Below are 20,508 nucleotides of genomic sequence, written 5' to 3'. Positions count from 1 at the left end.
CACCCACATTTTGCCCTATACTCCCTATGCCTGATACAATGTGCCTGCCCTTAAGAGGGTCCAGGCCCTTGTGGACTTTAGGTAGGGCATAGAACGTTGGTATAATTGGATGGCGGGGTAATAAGAATAGATATTCATCCTTGCTAATTAGTTTGTCCATTTTAGCTTTTGAGAGGATAGCCCCTAGGGACACTAGACACCTGATGGTAGGGTTATGTGAAACCACGGTATAAGTGGTGCAATCGTTAAGTAGAGATAAGCACATGTTTTTATATTTCTCTACCCCAATCATCACCACATTCCCCCCCTTGTCGGACGGTTTGAAAACTAGTGACTCATCCATTTCCAAACCCCGAAGGGCAACCATCTGTTCTCTGCTAACATTGTGTCTAGGTTGATTATGTGCCAACTCCTTAATGTCATTTGTACACAGATTTAGAAAGACATCAATGCGGACAGGTCCCCCCAGCAGGTGCCATTTTTTGCTGGTGTTTTTTAATTGGGTAAAGGGGCCTTGTCCTACATTAGTCACATAAGTTACTCCAACTCTGCTAACAGCTGTACATCCTGCAATAAGTCAGGGGAAATATTCAATTCACAACACATTTTCTTTTCTTTCTACCTAAACAATTTATGCCATTTTAATTTTTTAATGAACAAGTTAAGATCCTTAATCATGTCAAAGGAAGAGAAGTTAGAACTGGGAACAAAGGAGAGTCCCTTAGACAAAACCGACATTTCCACCACAGTAAGTTGTCTATCAGATAAATTCAGAATGTGTGACTCTCCTCCCTGTTGAAGAGATTGCGACTGTGGAGTTGGTACAGTCGGTCTAAAAATCCTGGTCTCGGGGCTGAGGTCAGATATCTGTCACCTCTACGATGTCCACCTCCTCTCCCCCTCGCCCTACCTCTCATAGGGGGTCCCCTAGTGTCGTTATCTGAAAAATCCGTTTCAGTAGAGGACAAATCAGTCTCTCCGTCCCCTCTCTCTGGTCTCCCTGTAACTACCTGATAGATTTTATTATCTTTGAAATCTTGCAGATCTCTGAGGAATTGTTTATGCTTTCTTTCTTTCAAGTTATATTGAAATTTCTCAATTGAGTTTTAGAGTTGATTCTCCTTGACAGTAAAGTCACTCTCTGATTTAAATTTTTTTGTGATTTCAATTTGTTCCTTCAATTTGGTGTTCAATCTTTCAAGGTTGTTTTTCTCTTCGTTAACTAAGATCTGCATAGAGAGCTGCAGGTTGCCTCCTTCTCCCAGAGGCTCATAAGCTGAGGGGTCCTACAACGTGCTCCCGGAACAAGGGAGATTCGTAACCCTCTTGGAACGATTACATTTTTTATGTAGTTCTCAAATCTCTGTAGCTCCCACCATGAAACTATTTGTTTCTTATAGACCCTGTTTAATGCCACCGTATAGGTGGGTGTATATTTCTTTTGTGAAAAAGTTTTTTCAGAAAAAATATCCTTGGCTTCAGTGAGCCATAAGTCCGTATCTGGGCCTGTCGCCAAAAAACCAGCCATAGCAGAGCAAATGAATGTACAGAAGCAATAGTGTAGATAACCACACCATACGACACCCTCAGGGTAAACATATAATATCAGCTAAGGAGGGTAACCATTATAAAACATAACCTGCACTCGAGGCAGTTTAATATCTGCACTCGAGGCAGCTAGTGTTGACTGTGCAGACAGCACTTCCAGGCAGCAACTGGCGGTGTTGGAGCCCAGGGAAAGCAGGAGGACCAGAGTGTAGGCCGAAGCCTGCACTCGAGGCAGTTTAATATCTGCTGGTGTGTCAGCATGGTGGTCACAGGACACATTGCCGGATACACAGCTGAGGATCAGCTAACGTTACTGAAACCCAATAACACGGCAGCTAGTGTTGACTGTGCAAACAGCACTTCCAGGCAGCAACTGGCAGTGTTGGAGCCCAGGGAAAGCAGGAGGAGCAGAGTGTAGGCCGAAGCCTGCACTCGAGGCAGTTTAATATCTGTTGTAGTGCCAGCGTGGCGGTCGCAGGACACATTGCCAGATACACAGCTGGGGATCAGCTGACGTTACTGAAACCCAATAACACGGCAGCTAGTGTTGACTGTGCAGACAGCACTTCCAGGCAGCAACTGGCAGTGTTGGAGCCCAGGGACAGCAGGAGGGGCAGAGTGTAGGCCGAAGCCTGCACTTGAGTCAGTTTAATATCTGTTGTTGTGTCAGCGTGGCGGTCGCTGGACACATTGCTGGATACACAGCTGGGGATCAGCTGACGTTATTGAAACCCAATAACACGGCAGCTAGTGTTGACTGTGCAGACAGCACTTCCAGGCAGCAACTGGCGGTGTTGGAGCCCAGGGACAGCAGGAGGAGCAGAGTGTAGGCCGAAGCCTGCACTCAAGGCAGTTTAATATCTGTTGTTGTGTCAGCGTGGCGGTCGCTGGACACATTGCTGGATACACAGCTGGGGATCAGCTGACGTTATTGAAACCCAATAACACGGCAGCTAGTGTTGACTGTGCAAACAGCACTTCCAGGCAGCAACTGGCGGTGTTGGAGCCCAGGGACAGCAGGAGGAGCAGAGTGTAGGCCAAAGCCTGAACTCGAGGCAGTTTAAAATCTGTTGTTGTACCAGCGCGGTGGTCGCTGGACACATTGCCGGATACACAGCTGGGGATCAGCTGACGATACTGAAAACCAATAACACGGCAGCTAGTGTTGACTGTGCAGACAGCACTTCCAGGCAGCAACTGGCAGTGTTGGAGCCCAGGGATAGCAGGAGGAGCAGAGTGTAGGCCGAAGCCTGCACTTGATTCAGTTTAATATCTGTTGTTGTGTCAGCGTGGCTGTCGCAGGACACATTGCCGGATACACAGCTGGGGATCAGCTGACATTACTGAAACCCAATAACACGGCAGCTAGTGTTGACTGTGCAGATAGCACTTCCAGGCAGCAACTGGCGGTGTTGGAGCCCAGGGACAGCAGGAGGAGCAGGGTGTAGGCCGAAGCCTGCACTCGAGGCAGTTTAATATCTGTTGTTGTGTCAGCGTGGTGGTCGCTGGACACATTGCCGGATACACAGCTGGGGATCAGCTGACGATACTGAAAACCAATAGCACGGCAGCTAGTGTTGACTGTGCAGACAGCACTTCCAGGCAGCAACTGGCAGTGTTGGAGCCCAGGGAAAGCAGGAGGAGCAGTGTGTAAGCCGAAGCCTGCACCCGAGGCAGTTTAATATCTGTTGTTGTGTCAGCATGGTGGTCGCTGGACACATTGCCGGATACACAGCTGGGGATCAGCTGACGATACTGAAAACCAATAGCACGGCAGCTAGTGTTGACTGTGCAGACAGCACTTCCAGGCAGCAACTGGCAGTGTTGGAGCCCAGGGACAGCAGGAAGAGCAGAGTGTAGGCCGAAGCCTGCACTCGAGGCAGTTTAATATCTGTTGGTGTGTCAGCATGGCGGTCGCTGGACACATTGCTGGATACACAGCTGGGGATCAGCTGACATTACTGAAACCCAATAACATGGCAGCTAGTGTTGACTGTGCAGACAGCACTTCCAGGCAGCAACTGGCAGTGTTGGAGCCCAGGGAAAGCAGGAGGAGCAGTGTGTAAGCCGAAGCCTGCACCCGAGGCAGTTTAATATCTGTTGTTGTGTCAGCGTGGTGGTCGCTGGACACGTTGCCGGATACACAGCTGGGGATCAGCTGACGATACTGAAAACCAATAGCACGGCAGCTAGTGTTGACTGTGCAGACAGCACTTCCAGGCAGCAACTGGCAGTGTTGGAGCCCAGGGACAGCAGGAAGAGCAGAGTGTAGGCCGAAGCCTGCACTCGAGGCAGTTTAATATCTGTTGGTGTGTCAGCATGGCGGTCGCTGGACACATTGCTGGATACACAGCTGGGGATCAGCTGACATTACTGAAACCCAATAACATGGCAGCTAGTGTTGACTGTGCAGACAGCACTTCAAGGCAGCAACTGGCAGTGTTGGAGCCCAGGGATAGCAGGAGGAGCAGAGTGCAGGCCGAAGCCTGCACTTGATTCAGTTTAATATCTGTTGTTGTGTCAGCGTGGCTGTCGCAGGACACATTGCCGGATACACAGCTGGGGATCAGCTGACATTACTGAAACCCAATAACACGGCAGCTAGTGTTGACTGTGCAGATAGCACTTCCAGGCAGCAACTGGCGGTGTTGGAGCCCAGGGACAGCAGGAGGAGCAGGGTGTAGGCCGAAGCCTGCACTTGAGGCAGATTAATATCTGTTGTTGTGTCAGCGTGGCGGTCGCTGGACACATTGCCGGATACACAGCTGGGGATCAGCTGACGATACTGAAAACCAATAGCACGGCAGCTAGTGTTTACTGTGCAGACAGCACTTCCAGGAAGCATCTGGCGGTGTTGGAGCCCAGGGACAGCAGGAAGAGCAGAGTGTTGGTCGAAGCCTGCACTCGAGGCAGTTTAATATCTGTTGGTGTGTCAGCATGGCGGTCGCTGGACACATTGCCGGATACACAGCTGGGGATTAGCTGACGTTACTGAAACCCAATTACACGGCAGCTAGTGTTGATTGTGTAGACAGCACTTCCAGGCAGCAACTGGCGGGGTTTTGCGTCCAGGGAAACAGGAGGAGCAGAGTGTAGGCCGAAGCCTACATTCGAGGCAGTTTAATATCTGTTGTTGTGTCAGCGTAGCGGTCGCAGGACACATTGCCGGATACACAGCTGGGGATCAGCTGACGTTACTGAAACCCACTAACACAGGAGCAAGTGTTTTTCTCTGTGCAGACAGCACTTCCAAGAACCAACTAGCGGTGTTGGAGCCCAAGGTCAATCAGGGTGTAGGCCGAGGCCTAATTGGAGCCAGTTTATTATCTGTTGTAGTGCCAGTGTGGCGGTCGCAGGACACATTGGTGGATACACAGCAGGGGAGAAGCTGGCACTACTGAACCCCACTGACACATGAGCGAGTGTTTTTCCTGTGCAGCCAGCATTTCTGGGCAACAACTTGCGGTGTTTGTGCCCAGGGAATCCAGGAGGAGCAGAGTGTAGGCCTCGGCCTGCACGGGAGGCAGTTTAATGTCTGTTGTTGTGCCAGCATGGCGGTCACTGGACACGTTGCCGGATACACAGCAGGGGAGCAGCTGGCGTTACTGAACCCCACTGACCATTGAGCGAGTGTTTTTCTCTGTACAGCCAGCACTTCCGGGCACCAACTGGCGGTGTTTGTGCCCAGGGAATACAGGAGGAGCAGAGTGTAGGCCGAGGCCTGCATGGGAGGCAGTTTAATGTCTGTTGTTGTGCCAGCGTGGAGGTAGCAGGACACTTTGCCGCACACACAGCAGGGGAGCAGCTGACATTACTGAACCCCAATAACAGAGGAGCGACTGTTGACTGTGCAGACAGCACTTCCGGGCAACAACTGGCGGTGTTGAAGCCCAGGGAAAGCAGGAGAAGCAGACTTTAGTTGTTGCCGCACACACAGCAGAGGAACAGCTGACGTTACTGAACCCCAATAACAGAGGAGCGACTGTTGACTGTGCAGACAGCACTTCCAGGCAACAACTGGTGGTGTTGAAGCCCAGAGAAAGCAGGAGGAGCAGACTTTAATTATTGCCGCACACACAGCAGGGGAACAGCTGACGTTACTGAACCCTAATAACAGAGGAGCGACTGTTGACTGTGCAGACAGCACTTCCGGGAAACAACTGGCGGTGTTGAAGCCCAGGGAAAGCAGGAGGAGCAGACTTTAGTTATTGCCACACACACAGCAAGGGAACAGCTGACGTTACTGAACCCCAATAACAGAGGAGCGACTGTTGACTGTGCAGACAAATGGCAACAAATGGCGGTGTTGAAGCCCAGGGAAAGCAGGAGAAGCAGACTTTAGTTATTGCCGCACACACAGCAGGGGAACAGCTGACGTTACTGAACCCCAATAACAGAGGAGAGACTGTTGACTGTGCAGACAGCACTTCCGGGAAACAACCAGCGGTGTTGAAGCCCAGGGAAAGCAGGAGGAGCAGACTTTAGTTATTGCCACACACACAGCAAGGGAACAGCTGACGTTACTGAACCCCAATAACAGAGGAGCGACTGTTGACTGTGCAGACAGCACTTCCGGGCAACAAATGGCGGTGTTGAAGCCCAGGGAAAGCAGGAGCAGCAGCCTTTAGTTATTGCCGCACACACAGCAGGGGAGCAGCTAACGTTGCTGAACTCCACTAACACAGGAGCTAGTGTTTTTCTCTGTGCAGACAGCACTTCCGAGCACAGACTGGCGGTGTTGGAGCCCAGGGTCAAGCAAGGTGTAGGCCGAGGCCTCATTGGAGCAAATTTAATATCTGAAGTAGTGTGAGTGAGGACGGAGAAGGAGAAATTGCCGGATACACAGCAGGGGATCAGCTGACGTTACTGAAACCCAATAACACTAGGTCATGTGTTCACTGTGCAGATGGCACTTCTGAGCAGCAACTGGCGGTGTTGAAGCCCAGGGATTACAGTTCAGGTGGTAGAAACATGAACACAATAGGAGACCTGGATACTGTTGCCAACCAAGTATTTAATCTGGAAGAGGAGTTGCAAATTCCTGTGAGATCCAGGCCTTGTTCATTTTCAGAAAATTAAGCCGGTCAACATTATCGGAGGATAGTCGCATGCGACGGTCTGTTAGTACACCACCTGCGGCACTAAAGACGCATTCCGATAATACACTAGCAGCAGAGCAAGCCAGCACCTCCATTGCATACTGGCTAAGCTCTGGCCATGTATCCAGTTTAGAGACCCAAAACTTGAAAGGGGAAGAGCCGTCAGGGAGTAAAGTGAGAGGGCAAGCCATGTAGTCTGTCACCATCTGATGGAAACGCTGCCTCCTGCTGACTGGAGCCGTCTGTGATGGTGTAGACATTTGTGGCGGGCACACAAAACTTTGCCACTGTTGGGCCATACTGGTCTTGTGCTGAGGCACTGCTTCTGCTCCCTGTTTGTGCTGAGCTTCCCCCACTGCCTCGACGCACAGAGCTGCTTTGTAAAGCACTAGCAGAACTCCTCTCGATTGGACTGGAGAAGATAATGGACTGCACCAGTGTGTCTTGGTACTCCTGCATTTTATGCTCCTGATTCAATGGTGTTATGAGGCTTTGAAAGTTGTCCCGGAAGCGAGGATCTAGGAGGGTGTACACCAAATAATCAGCCGTGTTGAGAATGTGGGCGATGCAGCGGTCGTTTCTCAGGCACTGCAGCATGAAATCAACCATGTGCTGCAGACTGCCAACTGGCCAAGAAACGCTGTCCCCTGCTTGAGGCATGACCTCTGCCTTCTCAGCATCACCCTACTGGAGAATTGTGTAACTCCCTCCTCTGGACAGATGTCTTCCTCCTCCATTGACTCCTCCTCATCCTCCTCCCAAAGTGTCCCCTGCCTAGGCCTTTGTGAGGAACCATGTCACGCAGACTGTCCAGAAGCAGATGGCATTTGTGACTCCTCATCCTCCACCTCTTTTACAACATCATCCCTCAGCGCTTGCAGTGTTCTTTCAAGCAGGCAGATAAGGGGGACAGTCATGCTGACTAGTGCATTATCTGCACTCGCCATCTGCGTGGAATCATCAAAGGCACGCAAAACCTGGCAGATGTCCTTCCTTCATAGTGGCCCACTCAGTGGTTGTGAAGTCTGAATGGCGCGCAGTGTGACTTCTTTGCGCCTCATGCAGCTGGTACTCCATTACTGTTGGCTGCTGCTCACATAACCACCCCAACATATGTAATGTTGAATTCCACCTGGTGGGTAGGTCAACATATGATGCGATGTTCCGGAAGGCGGAATCGGTGCCGCAGAGCTGCAATGCGCGATCTTGCCATGCTGGAACACCGCAAGTGATCACACTCTAGGTGAACCTTGTGCAACAGTGCATCAAGATCCGGATAGTCCCTCAAAAAACACTGCACGACCAAGTTGAGCACATGTGCCAGACATGGGATGTGAGTGAGGTTGCCTAGGGCCAGATTTCGGCCATTTTCACACACTACCATGCCTGGTTGGAGATTCACTGGCACAAACCACACGTCGCTCTCCTGCTTGATGGCATTCCAGAGCTCCTGCGATGTGTGGCTTCGATTCCCCAAAGAAATTAATTTCAGTACAGCCTCTTGACGTTTGGCCACGGCTGTGCTCATATCGGTCGTAACAGGTAAGCGTTCACAGGTCAAGGTGGAGGTAGACCGTGACGGCCCCTGCAGCGATGATTCTGAGGAACTGGAGTATGAGGAGGAGGCAATGTGTACAGACTGGATTCCTGCAATCCTTGGAGTTGTCAGAACACGTACAGCGCCACTCGCAAGATCTGTAAACGGCTCCATAACATTGACCCAATGGGCAGTGAGGGACAGGTATCGTTCCTGTCCATGGTGACTGGTCCACGCATCGGTGGTGAGGTGGACCGTGCTACTGACGGCATTTAGTAGCGCATGTTTAATGTTTCCCTCCACATGCTTTTGCAGGGCAGGGACGGCTTGCCTGCTGAAATAAAAGCGGCTGGGCACGTTGTATTGTGGGACTGCCAATGCCATCAAGTTACGGAAGGTGTCAGTCTCCACCAGCCTGAATGAGAGCATTTCAAGGAACAGTAGTTTTGCAATGCCAGCATTCAGAGCCTGTGCTCCGGGGTGGTTTGCCGTGAAAGGCCGCCTTTTCTCCCATGCCTGTGCTACCGATGGCTGTAGACTGGGCTGGGAGTGTGAGGATGACTGGGAACATGGTGCAGTGGGTGGAATTACACTGATTCTCTGGACAACAGTGCCAGAGGTTCTTCTATGGCAATCCTGGGAGGAAGCCGAACCAGCTGTGTGTGAGCTGGAGGAAGAGGCAACTAAACGAGCTGAAGAGGTGGTAGGTGCCACTGTTGGTTGGCCCAGGTCTTCAGTGTGTTTTTGTAACTCCACCATGTGCTTGCTCCGACATGTTTCCACATATTTGTGGTATTGAGGTTGCTGATACTTTTCCCTCTTTTCAGTTTCTAATTGCACAGCTTACATTTGACAAAGCAAATGTCATCTGCTACTGTGTCAAAAAAGGACCGGGCACTGCAAGTCTTGGGAGCGCATGTTTTGGCTTTTGGAAAAGGCATGCTCCTAAAGGTTGCCGAAGTGGAGGCTACAGGCACCGCAGTCTTCCCCCTCCCTCTCCCTCTTTGGGCCATTCGGGGAATCTCTTCCTCAGAGCTACTCCCATCACCTTCCTATACCTCACGCCATGATGGGTCAAGGACCTCATCATCTTCACTACCCTCTTCCATTAACTGCTTCTCCTGGGTAGTCTCGGCAGCACAGTACGCACCAGAAAGTGGCACCTGAGTCTCATCATCAGATGCGTACTGAGGTGTGCTGACCGTAGGCACTGGCCCACCCACCTCTTCAGAATCAGAGAGACAAAGCTGTAGGGCATCACTGCATACTGCCTCTTCCTCCATTTCTCCAATGCTGCTTGGCTGGCCCCCTCTTTCCAAGCCAAGAGATTCAGAGAACAGAAGTACAGATGGCTGCTGTCCTGGGCTCTCTGACTGCCTGGGCAATTTGGCAGGTGGTGAAGAGACAGATGGGTGCTCTCCAGTGCTCTGTGCCTGAGAGAATGTGGCACTAATCAGGGCCGGTTTTAGGCAAAGTGGGGCCCTAGGCAAAGTTTAAAATGGGGCCCCAAATGCTAACATATTGCACATCACACAGAAGCATTTCAGTTGTACTTACATGCACTGTTCTCAGGCCGCTAAACGAGTGTGATCGACAATACTGAAGTCGTTGGACGCTTGTTTCCCAGCCTCTTTCCACCGTCAGAGAAAGAATGATGGGGACAGAACCATCACTAATAGATCACTAACAGATCACCATACAGTATCATGTTATAAGCAGTACATCTACTGTTTACACCGGCGATGTGCTGCTGAGAACAAGGATTTTTATTCCGGCATAAACAATCCAATCACCCAATGAATATGCTGCATTTTGCTTGTTTGGTAAAATACACCCCATACTCCTCCATATATTATAATGTGCACCACAGTCCTCCATATTGTAAAATGTATAATACACTCCTCATAATCCTCCATATAGTATTACACACTTCCCATAGTCCTCCATATATTAAAATATACTCCTCAGTCCTCCATATAGCATTATACACTCCTCACAGTGCTCCATAAAGTATAATGCACCGCCATAGTCATCCATGTAGTACAATTCACTTCCCATAGTATAATGCACCCCATAGTTCTTCATATAGTATAACGTATTCCCCATAGTCCTCGATACAGTATAATGCAGCCCACATAGAGTATAATGTAGCCACCACCCCACAGAGTATAATGCAGCCACCCCACAGAGTATAATGCAGCCCCCCCACAGAGTATAATGTAACCTCCCTATAGAATATAATGCAGCCCCCCCATATAGTATAATGTAGCCCCCTCATAGAGTCTGATGCAATATAATGTAGCCCCGAACAGGATATAATACAATTCATCAATGTGTCCACAGAATAAGTATGGCACTTCAAAACATCTTATAACAACAACTCGGCAGCTCAAATAAAATTAAATATTGAGCTCCAATGAAGAGAACCATAGAATACCGATAAAATATACTTTTATTTATTAAACAAAATATAAAACAAAGTTACAGGATATATAATGCAAAAAATACCCAGGGGGCCGGAAAGAATACCCTTAATAATATACGTTATTGGCACGAAAACGATAGATGAGAAGGTAACTAGCTGTTTTAAGTTAAATGTACAATGTGAAACATAATACACATCCAGATCCACCTGATACACACCCCTGTATATATATCAATAAGCTGTACCACTATAGGGAATTTCTAATACAAACATGGGTGTGCACAGCGGTGCCATGCGTTATAAAGTATCAGACATATAGTACCAAACATAAAATACAAATTATCTCACCGTCGGAACTCGTGGGTTAAAGATCGTGATTTCTATATACCGGGTAGTCCAGCGTTCCCCTGCCGCCCCGACGCGCGTTTCGCCCGTAGCTTCTTCCGGGGGCGTGCCCATGGGATGATGGATATGACTATTTAAGTGAGAAGCCACCAATGGACGTGCGGAAAATACTATGATGTAATTAGACCCCTATTGGCGCTGCGTATCGGGGTGTCCACCAATGAACATGCGTACCGGGCCATATAGTAGGCAAATTTTCATTAGTGCAGTCCTATAACGGATAGTGATTGGCTCTGCCGTTGCCAAGATACACAAAGACGGAGGTAAAAAAAGCCCAAGAGAAGATCATACCCACAGAACACCAAGGAAGCATATCCACCAATGAGCGTACAGAACCAACTAAGATATAAGCTGAATGCTCATTGGTGCAATCGTATCCAAGATACCGTCTGGTGACTTATAATTGGCTGTGCCGTTGTCAAGTTCCTAGAACACAGACATAAGTGAACTAAAGAAAAGAGAAACAGATCAGCAGTAGGTGAAAGGAATATATACATATATATCAGATCGCCATAAAAGACTGCCTGGTTTCTTCCCTTGTGGTCTTTGTAAAGGATGCCTCAACCATATTAAATCTACATGCTTTGCAAATTGGAATGGATCTCGTAGCTATACCATCCGACAACATCTTACATGTTCATCGGTTGGAGTAATTTATCATGCCACTTGTCCTTGTGGGAAGGTCTATGTAGGCCTGACTACAAGAGAATTAAGGGTGAGAACCCGCGAGCACATTAGGGACATAGAGAGGGCTAAACTTAGTGAAGAAGATACTTCACTTAAAAGTCTCCCCAGACATTTCAAACGCTATCACGGATGCAATGCGAGGGGTCTGGTGATTAAGGCAATTGATCAGGTGACACTTGGACCTCGGGGAGGTGATTTGCCCAAAACACTATCCAGAATCGAAAGTAAGTGGATTTATCGACTAGGCACTATGAGCCCTGGTGGGCTCAATGAAAGCTTAGGTTTTGCATCGTTCTTATGAATTAAATCAAGTTCCTTGATGCATCTTTTTAGGGATGGGGGTTTTTCATTTTATTTAGAGTTTTTAGCAGTTATATTTATTGGATGTGTTATTGTTTATTAATTATTATTTTTTTCTATTCTATTTTAGTTCATTTCACCCTTAATCTGTACTGTGGCTATGGATTGAGAGTTTTCATGGACGTGTGGGAAGCAGTTCGGGCCTTCGAATTGGAGTCCTTTTGAAACAGCTTATGCTGAAGAAAACCTTATATTCAGAATACGGACTATGTTTGAATACAGGGACTTTTTTCTATACATTGGAGGGTATTAGATATTTCTGGACAATTTTGTATAATGTTGGGATGGGTGATGGGTGCATTGACATATATAAATGGATTTTTTCTTAGTTAGGATTATATTATGGGAATTTATGGATATGTTCATCCTCACTTGCACTTTAGACTTTTTTATTAGTACATGAGGATTTTGTATGGGGCGTCTATATTGATAGCCCCTTTTTTTAGCTCTTTTAATCTTTTTCACATTCATATATTATGTAGGTTATAGTTGTTTATAATTTCTGGTTAGTTATGCACTATCCTAATATAGTATTCATGGGTTATGCACTATGCACTTTATCATGTCACTCGTTTGACATATGCATTACTGATGTTGTGCATGGGTCTTTATTAAATATATTAAATATATTTCTTTGGCACATCTTCTTCTTTCCTTTTTCCTTCTCTTTTTTATTGGGCGCAATATATTGTATTATGGTTTTTTACCTCTTAGATCTATTTCACTTTTTATATCTCAGTGAGAAGGTGCGCATGCGCTTATTATCCTATCACCGTGTCCTTCCCGGGGCGCTCCATAATGTGCCTGCGCCTGAGTGCGCCTGGTACAAGGAGCGTTGTCCGGGAAGCACCTTTTAAACGGTGGATTCGGCTGATCTCATGCGCCAATATTTCGATCTGATATATATGTATATATTCCTTTCACCTACTGCTGATCTGTTTCTCTTTTCTTTAGTTCACTTATGTCTGTGTTCTAGGAACTTGACAACGGCACAGCCAATTATAAGTCACCAGACGGTATCTTGGATACGATTGCACCAATGAGCATTCAGCTTATATCTTAGTTGGTTCTGTACGCTCATTGGTGGATATGCTTCCTTGGTGTTCTGTGGGTATGATCTTCTCTTGGGCTTTTTTTACCTCCGTCTTTGTGTATCTTGGCAACGGCAGAGCCAATCACTATCCGTTATAGGACTGCACTAATGAAAATTTGCCTACTATATGGCCCGGTACGCATGTTCATTGGTGGACACCCCGATACGCAGCGCCAATAGGGGTCTAATTACATCATAGTATTTTCCGCACGTCCATTGGTGGCTTCTCACTTAAATAGTCATATCCATCATCCCATGGGCACGCCCCCGGAAGAAGCTACGGGCGAAACGCGCGTCGGGGCGGCAGGGGAACGCTGGACTACCCGGTATATAGAAATCACGATCTTTAACCCACGAGTTCCGACGGTGAGATAATTTGTATTTTATGTTTGGTACTATATGTCTGATACTTTATAACGCATGGCACCGCTGTGCACACCCATGTTTGTATTAGAAATTCCCTATAGTGGTACAGCTTATTGATATATATACAGGGGTGTGTATCAGGTGGATCTGGATGTGTATTATGTTTCACATTGTACATTTAACTTAAAACAGCTAGTTACCTTCTCATCTATCGTTTTCGTGCCAATAACTTATATTATTAAGGGTATTCTTTCCGGCCCCCTGGGTATTTTTTGCATTATATATCCTGTAACTTTGTTTTATATTTTGTTTAATAAATAAAAGTATATTTTATCGGTATTCTATGGTTCTCTTCATTGGAGCTCAATATTTAATTTTATTTGAGCTGCCGAGTTGTTGTTATAAGATGTTTTGAAGTGCCATACTTATTCTGTGGACACATTGATGAATTATATGCTTATGCTGTCTTTCTGACAGGTTGTCTGTATAATGGATTTAAAGGCCAGAGAAGATGTCTGGCAATCTAAGGCTATGGATATATTTTCAAAAAGTACCCCCGCTGTTTCGCAAGATGCATCATCCGAGATAAAGGAACTTATGCATAAATATAGGAATGCTTTGCAACGTAAAACTAAATTATGGTGGAATCGCTCATCACTACAAAATTACCTTGACAAAAAAATTATTCCCAGAGGTCTTAGAATCCAGCTTTATCCCACATATGATCTAGGGGAGCAAGAATTGATTAAGAAATGGATTTCTGTAGCCTCTAGTTGTTCATTCCAATTTATGGAAATATTGATTACTAAAAATACATTGTCACTGACGGAAGTGGATAAGGAATTGGAGGAGGTTTTTAAACAATTGTCTAAAGATATGCTTAATGAACAACTGGTGAAATGGTCCAAGGATCTGGAAAAGGATGTTAATACCTTAGAGGAAAGAGTCAGTCAAGATAAGCTTAAAAAATTTCAGCGGGATGTAGGAGATTATGATGCGGATAAGGTATTTAGATGGCAACACAAGAAAACAGATTTTATGACTAAGGCTAAATCTAGAAGAAATTCAGATATTTCAAGTGCATCTGGGATGGAAAGCAATGCCTCCACTAGTGATGCTGAGTCTACCCGGGACTTCCATCTCAGGAGTGGTAATGGAAGAAAGAAATTTCCAGAAATATTCAACAAAGCGCAGAGGGGCAAAAAGAGGAATAATCAGTACCAGGTAGTTAATCTGTCGAGTTATACTCTTACGCCAGTTCAAATTAAGGTTTTGCAGAAAGGTCTAACCTTCTCTCCCTCACACCACTTAGATGCGTTTACATCAGTAAAAGATGTTCATCTGTTTGCCAGAAAATTGATACTCAAGAAATTGCATTCCAAAAATTGTGATCAAGACTCTTCACTCAGTCTGGTTGATAGAGAGATCCTTGACAATTTGACTGCCCTGGAGGAGGAAAATAACTTGACAGAGGTGAGTACTATTCCCCAACAACTTTTTATGAGATCTAAAAAATTTCCTCCTCTCAATATATGCCCGGCAGTCGACATTTTTACGAAATTAGTTACAAGAGATGTCGAAGAACTAGCTATTAACCAAAAAAGTGTCTCAAATATTACTAAGATTGAACGCCAGGCAATACAAGAGCTGAGAAGTTGGCCTGACGTAGTATACAAACCAGCCGACAAGGGTGGCAACCTTGTTATTTGGCCTAAGGAACAATACGAAAAACAAGCGTACAGATTGCTCAATGACACTTCATGCTACAAACGTCTCACTTACAACCCTTTATCTTCTTTCCAGAGACTTTTATTGGACATCATCGACAAAGCATTTACACAGGGAATTGTTTCTAAAAAATTGGTCGACAGTATACGGATGAGTTGTCCTAAACTCCCTACTTTTTATTTGATCCCCAAGCTCCATAAGAATGCTCTGGATCCACCTGGTCGCCCGATCGTCTCAGGTAACGATGGCCCCTGTGAACTGATAGCTAATATTGTTGATTACTTTTTGAAACCCTTGGTGGCTAATCTGCCCTCCTACATCAAGGATACCACGTCGGCCTTACAAAGATTAGATCAGCTATATCTAGACGAGGGTATGTTGATTGTAACGGCCGACGTGGAATCACTATATACCTCTATCCGTCATCAAGATGGGTTAAGGGCAGTAAAACGATTCCTCTCCTCCAGTTCTCTTGATGGTCCTTTGATTGAACTCATTTTAACTTTCTTGGAGTTTTTGTTAACCCATAATGCCTTCATTTTTAATACCCAAGTGTACCTGCAATTGCAGGGCACTGCGATGGGGGCATCTTGCGCCCCATCGTATGCTAATCTTTTTTTGGGGGCTTGGGAGATGGACATCTTTCATAGTGACCTCATCCAGGGAATGACCAATGTCCATAACTGGATGAGGTACATTGATGATGTCCTCTTCCTATGGGATGGTACACTCGAGGATCTGAACTCACTGATGGGACAATTGAACGACAATAATTTGAATATAAGACTCACATTTAAATCTGGAAGAGAGATGGATTTCTTGGACATCAAGATGGATGTAGATGTAGATGGACGAATCAATACGGATATTTTTAGAAAACCTACATCTACAAATGCTTTTTTGTCCGCAGATTCTTCGCATCCACCATCAACTATTCGTGGAATACCCATCGGTCAGTATTTACGTGCCAAACGCATCTGTTCCAATGAAGAAAACTTTAACAAGCAAGCCATTGATCTTACTAGTAGATTCCTCGATAGAGGGTATAGTAAAAGGGCTATAAAAAGAGGCTATCAAAGAGCCACGAAGGTAACAAGAGATCAACTTTTATATCGTACGGTGGTACCTCCAACAAAGGACAATAATCAGGTACGATTTGTTTCTACATTTAATAAAGAATGGCAAAATTTGAAAAACATTATTTACAAACATTGGGAGGTATTAAAGGTGGACCCGGTTTTACGAGACATTCTACCGGCACAACCATCAATTGTGGCCAGAAGATCAGCTAACTTAAAAGACCTATTGGTCCATAGCCACTATGAATCCACAAGAACAGTAAGTAAGTGGGATAGCCATAAAAGACTGCCTGGTTTCTTCCCTTGTGGTCTTTGTAAAGGATGCCTCAACCATATTAAATCTACATGCTTTGCAAATTGGAATGGATCTCGTAGCTATACCATCCGACAACATCTTACATGTTCATCGGTTGGAGTAATTTATCATGCCACTTGTCCTTGTGGGAAGGTCTATGTAGGCCTGACTACAAGAGAATTAAGGGTGAGAACCCGCGAGCACATTAGGGACATAGAGAGGGCTAAACTTAGTGAAGAAGATACTTCACTTAAAAGTCTCCCCAGACATTTCAAACGCTATCACGGATGCAATGCGAGGGGTCTGGTGATTAAGGCAATTGATCAGGTGACACTTGGACCTCGGGGAGGTGATTTGCCCAAAACACTATCCAGAATCGAAAGTAAGTGGATTTATCGACTAGGCACTATGAGCCCTGGTGGGCTCAATGAAAGCTTAGGTTTTGCATCGTTCTTATGAATTAAATCAAGTTCCTTGATGCATCTTTTTAGGGATGGGGGTTTTTCATTTTATTTAGAGTTTTTAGCAGTTATATTTATTGGATGTGTTATTGTTTATTAATTATTATTTTTTTCTATTCTATTTTAGTTCATTTCACCCTTAATCTGTACTGTGGCTATGGATTGAGAGTTTTCATGGACGTGTGGGAAGCAGTTCGGGCCTTCGAATTGGAGTCCTTTTGAAACAGCTTATGCTGAAGAAAACCTTATATTCAGAATACGGACTATGTTTGAATACAGGGACTTTTTTCTATACATTGGAGGGTATTAGATATTTCTGGACAATTTTGTATAATGTTGGGATGGGTGATGGGTGCATTGACATATATAAATGGATTTTTTCTTAGTTAGGATTATATTATGGGAATTTATGGATATGTTCATCCTCACTTGCACTTTAGACTTTTTTATTAGTACATGAGGATTTTGTATGGGGCGTCTATATTGATAGCCCCTTTTTTTAGCTCTTTTAATCTTTTTCACATTCATATATTATGTAGGTTATAGTTGTTTATAATTTCTGGTTAGTTATGCACTATCCTAATATAGTATTCATGGGTTATGCACTATGCACTTTATCATGTCACTCGTTTGACATATGCATTACTGATGTTGTGCATGGGTCTTTATTAAATATATTAAATATATTTCTTTGGCACATCTTCTTCTTTCCTTTTTCCTTCTCTTTTTTATTGGGCGCAATATATTGTATTATGGTTTTTTACCTCTTAGATCTATTTCACTTTTTATATCTCAGTGAGAAGGTGCGCATGCGCTTATTATCCTATCACCGTGTCCTTCCCGGGGCGCTCCATAATGTGCCTGCGCCTGAGTGCGCCTGGTACAAGGAGCGTTGTCCGGGAAGCACCTTTTAAACGGTGGATTCGGCTGATCTCATGCGCCAATATTTCGATCTGATATATATGTATATATTCCTTTCACCTACTGCTGATCTGTTTCTCTTTTCTTTAGTTCACTTATGTCTGTGTTCTAGGAACTTGACAACGGCACAGCCAATTATAAGTCACCAGACGGTATCTTGGATACGATTGCACCAATGAGCATTCAGCTTATATCTTAGTTGGTTCTGTACGCTCATTGGTGGATATGCTTCCTTGGTGTTCTGTGGGTATGATCTTCTCTTGGGCTTTTTTTACCTCCGTCTTTGTGTATCTTGGCAACGGCAGAGCCAATCACTATCCGTTATAGGACTGCACTAATGAAAATTTGCCTACTATATGGCCCGGTACGCATGTTCATTGGTGGACACCCCGATACGCAGCGCCAATAGGGGTCTAATTACATCATAGTATTTTCCGCACGTCCATTGGTGGCTTCTCACTTAAATAGTCATATCCATCATCCCATGGGCACGCCCCCGGAAGAAGCTACGGGCGAAACGCGCGTCGGGGCGGCAGGGGAACGCTGGACTACCCGGTATATAGAAATCACGATCTTTAACCCACGAGTTCCGACGGTGAGATAATTTGTATTTTATGTTTGGTACTATATGTCTGATACTTTATAACGCATGGCACCGCTGTGCACACCCATGTTTGTATTAGAAATTCCCTATAGTGGTACAGCTTATTGATATATATACAGGGGTGTGTATCAGGTGGATCTGGATGTGTATTATGTTTCACATTGTACATTTAACTTAAAACAGCTAGTTACCTTCTCATCTATCGTTTTCGTGCCAATAACTTATATTATTAAGGGTATTCTTTCCGGCCCCCTGGGTATTTTTTGCATTATATATCCTGTAACTTTGTTTTATATTTTGTTTAATAAATAAAAGTATATTTTATCGGTATTCTATGGTTCTCTTCATTGGAGCTCAATATTTAATTTTATTTGAGCTGCCGAGTTGTTGTTATAGGATATAATACAGCCCACCTCCCTATAGAATATAATGTAGCCCCATCAAAGGGTATGATGCAATCATCCCTCATAAAATCTAATAAAGTCCCACACAGAATATAATGCAGTCCCCTCCATAGAATATAATGTACCCCCCAAATATATAACACAGCCACATAGTATATAACACAGCCTCCCCCATAGAATAGAATATACCCCCATAGTATGTAGCACAGCCCACATAGTAGTATATAGCACAGCCACGTAGTATATAGCACAGCCTACACAGTAGTATATAGCACAGCCCACAGTAGTATACAGCACTGCCCACAGTAGTATACAGCACTGCCCACAGTAGTATATAGCACTGCCCACAGTAGTATACAGCAGAGCCCACAGTAGTATACAGCACTGCCCACAGTAGTATACAGCAGAGCCCACAGTAGTATACAGCATAGCCCACAGTAGTATACAGCAGAGCCCACAGTAGTATACAGCACTGCCCACAGTAGTATATAGCACAGCCCACAGTAGTATAGAGCAGAGCCCACAGTAGTATACAGCAGAGCACACAGGAGTATACAGCACAGCTCACATCCCCCCTTCCCTCCCCGCCTCTCTCCTCCCGAGAAAGGCCGCACAGTCCAGTAAAAAAAAAAAAAAAAAAACACAAGCTCCTTACCTCTCCCCGAGCCCGCGCTGCTCCCTCCTCCTGTGTCGGCGGCTGCCGCCGCATTGCCTGGGTCACAGTGTGTGCGCGCGCACCCGCTGTGTCAGAGGCAGAGCGGGGAATGATGGGAGAGGGAGCGTCAGGTGATGCTCTCTCCTCCATCATTGCTTTGAACTGTATTGGCAGACGCCGGTATAGTTCAATGCGGCGGGGGAGTTGGCGCTGCCTCACAGGGGCCCCATAGCGGCTCCGTGACTTGCCACTAGCTGGGGGCCCCTGGGGGAGTGGAGGCCACAGGCAGCTGCCTAGTCTGCCTGCCCCTAACACCGGCCCTGGCACTAATTGAAGTCGATGCGTTAGCTGCCATCCATCCGACAACGGCTTCAATTTGTTCTTCCCCCAGCAGCGGGGTACGGCGATCTCCTACAAAGCTGCGCATGAAGGACTGTTCCCTGAAACTGGGTAATGATGAGTCACCAGTGCCCGCAGCAGGCACAGAATCCCCACGTCCTCTCCCTGCTCCATGCCCACGTGCCTTACTCCCTGCCTTCTTCATCTTGGTAGACTGATAAAGATAGTCAGAAAAGTACTAAGGGCTTAGTGCGCTTATTCCTGAACAGCTCCTAACAGGTATAAGAAACACTAATTTTCAAAGGTGTGAACTAGACTTTTATATGAGATAATGTGGCCTACACATCTGTAAAGTGGTGTGTTTGGTGAACTGTATTATTTTTTTTTTTGCAGAACAGACTACAGAGTGAGCTGCACTCACACACAGACCGTGTAGACAGCCGTAAACGGCGCTGCAAGGCCAAAAAAAGCTCCTCTATGTAATCCTATATAGTGTTTTTCC

Source organism: Ranitomeya imitator, chromosome 5, assembly GCF_032444005.1.
Source record: "Ranitomeya imitator isolate aRanImi1 chromosome 5, aRanImi1.pri, whole genome shotgun sequence".
NCBI classification, from domain to species: Eukaryota; Metazoa; Chordata; class Amphibia; order Anura; family Dendrobatidae; genus Ranitomeya; species Ranitomeya imitator.
Note: the sequence above shows the minus strand (reverse complement) of the source record.